Source organism: Amblyomma maculatum, chromosome 4 (genome assembly GCF_055883805.1).
Source record: "Amblyomma maculatum isolate TAMU_Amacu chromosome 4, ASM5588380v1, whole genome shotgun sequence".
Lineage (NCBI taxonomy): Eukaryota > Metazoa > Arthropoda > Arachnida > Ixodida > Ixodidae > Amblyomma > Amblyomma maculatum.
The window spans coordinates 56942138-56946428 of record NC_139347.1 but is presented as its reverse complement, the minus strand read 5'-3'; positions in this window follow the sequence as shown (position 1 = coordinate 56946428).

The window sequence follows — 4291 nt, the reverse complement described above, 5'->3', positions numbered from 1 at the left end:
GATATTGCGAAATGGCGCAACCGTGATGGCGCAGTTATTGCTGCATTGAACAAAATTTACACCAGAGCGGAGCCTTAATGAAACACTTGAAGGCGAAAAGAAATAATAGTATTTCGAAGGTAAAAAAAAAGAAGTTCCTACTTCTGGCCGAATAGTTAAGCATGCTCGGATTAATTATCATAGCGGCCTTGCGTCGCGTTCATGCGTGCTGCAGAAGCATTCTTGTACCTCGCGACAGGTACGTGCTAATTGAAATGCGTGCCCCCTGGTAGCAGGTATGTTTAGCTCCGATATGACCTATTAAATTAGGACAAGCTTTTTTTCAAACCGCATCGAAGATATCGGCACAAAATGCCGGGGGAAAGAAAAGAAACTATATGCGACGATTACAGTAGAAACTTGGGTGGCCATTTCGCTGTGACAAGTACATGGATTTTCTTGACTGTTTAAGATTACCAAATTCCACCTAGTTAGCCGCAACAGCTGACGAGAGGGAGGTCAGAATGCGTTTTTTTTTTTTTTTTTGAAGAAGAAGAATTAAAGTCCAGAGCTATCTACTTTTGAGCCATGTGTGTGGCTCGTTTTGTATAATCAAAATTCAAACCTTTTTAAAGGGGGACAACCACGCCAGCCACCATGCATCAACGAGTGTAGAAGGGGAAATTATGAGCAGAACTGCAATTACAATTCGCTGTTGTCCGCTTAGTGTAAGAACATCTTCAGATCGTTGATTCCACCGTCATTAAATTTCTGTCTCTCACCGATGTGCTCAGTTTCCGAAGTGTTCATCCTATTATATTTTTTCTGCCGTACAAAAACAACGGAGTAACTGTCAGTAATCTTATTGCGCCAAATCTCAATCTTTATTCTTGCGACCTTTCACCGTGAAAGTCGGATACACCAGAAAACGAACCGACAAATTTCCCTCAAAGGGTCTGGCGTTGGCCGATCGTCATGGCAAAGTATAGTGGATCCTCTCCCACCTCAACGTGACACGTCACTGGTCTGGCACATGCCAGAGGCTGATCAGTGATTAAGCTGACTAACCGCGGTGCCAAAACACCGTTGCCTAAAGGGCGTCCGTTAGTACCACCCAAGCTTCCCTCTCACACAGCGCAGTTCGAGAAATTTAAACACTCTGGTAAAACAATAAACAAACAAAAAGTTACTAATTTATCGACGGTGCGACAGTGCACGTGTGCAAAATTTCAATTTGATCGCTGTAATCAATCGACACATGGAGACGGCAAATACAGATTGGCTCTGCGTGGGTGTTTTTGTATCAAGCTTTCAGTGGGAGCACATCATTCGTGTTTACATGAATGCGTCTTCGCTACATTAACGACTGCAGCAGTTTTTGTCGCGTATTTTGCCGCTGCCTCGTCATTGGCATGGTCATTAATTTATTCATCATTTATTCGTAATATTTATTTTTTCCCTTGTTTCTGTTTGTTCGCCCGCCCGTATATGTTTGCTAGCTGGGAGTCGGACGAAGGTGAATTATTTCGTGCGTTTAATTCATTCACGGGAAAAAAAAAAAAAAAAGAGGACCCAAATGGCAAGCGCGGTGCCATGTTTCCACCCCATTCCACGAACGGACAATTGTTACTTGGAAGAGGGTGAAAAATCACACTTGCGATGGTTTAATTGGAGAGACTAGCTGCAGGGCCAACAAAAACGCGCGGTCAGTCGGGAGCACATGGCCGAAATTCCGAGTCGATACCCGCCGTGTGCCGAGTTCCCAAAGGCACAGTCCGCGGACGGGGGATTAGAACGCATCCGCATCTCCATACGGTAGCGCTACGACACAAAAGACGCAACACGGTTTCGCTAAAATGTCAGTTACGAGACTGCTTGAAGATCCGTCCTCTTATGCGGCAAACCGTTTGTGAGGTTAGAAAACGTCGCACGCGGCGTATATATTACATCATCAGGAAACGGCCGGCCACTCTCATTTTGACATAAACAGTCCCGCGGACCATTATTTACTCGCGGGCGCGGAGCGGACGCTATAAATGGTATGCTTTTTAAACATCGAAGTCGGGTCGACGGTGTGGGCGGAAAGAGGCCGACGGGGAATAGGTCGGCGGTGGTGGTGGTGGAAGGCAGCCGTTAGGCCCGGGTCAAAAAGAAAAAAAGAGCACTGGGGAGGATGAAAAGGAGTGTGAAAAAAAGAGCATAAATTAAAGTTGAGAATGGAGACAGAGGAGAGTTAATTGCGCGTCCATGAACATGCAGATCGCCGATTTGCCGTATCACCGCAGTAGGTCGCCGGTCGTGCTAGAGAACCTGATTAGTTTCAGATCATTTTGATGATGTTAATTGATGATGGAAGGGGGGGGGGAGGGGGCGACCGCATGCAGGCGCTGGGGAAGGCTTGTGTAACCATTGGGAAACTTGTGGGTAACCAGCGACCCAGTCATCTTGCAGGCGAGATGGGTCCTCATATTACGACTGAGCACCACTGAGCTGAGGCTTGGTCCGCAGGATCTTAAGAAGGCACGTTGGTGCGACAAAGAAGCAATCGGCGTAAGGCATGTTGGGAGTACAGCAGGTGCGACGGAACAGCGCTCTGCAATCATCGACCGGTCCGATGCATCTTTCAGTCGCATACCAAAAGGACAGAAAACTGATTGCGCAGTGTGTGTGTGTGTGTCGCCACTTCCATGCGATATATATTTTTCTATTCTCGCTCGCCCTCTCTCTCTCACTCACTCCGAAACACAGCAGCAATCATGCCCATGTACATACTCATCCATTTGATGTATCATATATGATCCACAACAGTCTCTTTTGCCTCTCCCGGCATCCTTTGACATGGCGCTTTCATGGACCCGTGAAGGCGCCAGGGGAGAAGTTCCAGAGAGCATTTGGAACTTGAGGTCCTTAGGGCACTGACTCACCCGTCAGTGAAACAATGAGACACTAGCGAACGATGTCGCGCATATGGGGCGTATACAGTGCGATGGCATATTTAGGGAAGTTGTACAGTCGCCGCGGATCTGATCGTACATTCGGGCATTGCCTAAATCTTAGCCTCCCCCTATACCTCGCCCGTGCACCGTCATCCGCTCTTCTCAAACCCACCTTACTCTTCACATTTTGCAGGGTAGATGTGTAGGTTTGGTTTGGTTCCGGTTTGGTTTTCATGTTTCAGCCCACTTTACCTGATTGCAAGGTCACATGTGCCATCTGTCTTTAAAAGCCCCTGTTTCTTCAATAAACGTTTCAGTTGCCAGTACCGCCCTGTGTTGTCTCTAGCCTCCGTCCTGTGTCTGCTGCGGTTTTATTTTCCTTATGTCTTCACATTTTCTTGCAACCTAAAGGAATTAAGCGGTCTGAGTGCATGTCCAAGCGATTTAAATAGCAGCTACATATGTTACAATGCTCAAATGGTGTTGCTAAAGCAGTGTGTACCACCACTTCCTATTCTTAATCTTTCTTTTTTAGTACGATATCATATAGAATCCTAGCCGGCAAGTAAATGTCGCTTTGTTCATCAATTTCGCCCATTTGCAGGAGGGAAGTGACGCCACCAGACCGGAAGTGACACCTATTCTCATCGAAGTATCTTCATTCTGTCCATATTGCCACCTCCAGACACCTTGAGGGAAACATCTCTAACCGCAAATTAAATGAGCCAACGAGATGACTGGCAGTATATGCAGAGAGAGGGCTGCAAACACAGCCATTAGAGCATGGCACAAAATTCGATGCGAGCAGCTTATAATGGAATTGCATGGCCAAAACATAAGCTACTCAATTAGGTGGTTCTGTTAATTTCTTCATTAATGCTGCTCAATAGAGCACAGAAGCCGGCCCATTTTACGTCATGTAAAAACATTCATCTGGAGGAACAGAAGAAACTTCGCGGGCGGGGTAAGGGGTAATGCTTAGTTTGGCTTGGTTTACGGGGTTTAGCGTCCTGAAAAGACTCGGGACATAAGGTGGTACCTGTGTGATCGGGCTCCAGATAATTTCGACCACTTTGGTTCCTAAACGTGCACATGGCCTTTCACATACATTGTATGGACGTCCTGCGTTTCGCCCCCATCGAAACGCGGTACACGTTACAAAAAAAAAAAAAAAAAAAAAAAAACTTCGAATTCATTCGCAAAAAGAAAAAAAGAAGAATGTATATTCACTATAAGCAAACTCACAGACGCAAGCGAAAGTGGAAGATTGGAAAGACAGAACCTTTAAGCAAACAATTTAGCCTTGAACGGTACTGGCAGTGTGCTAAAAGGAAAAAAAAATCTGTCTCAGAGTTGCGCGTCTTCTTTACTGCGTG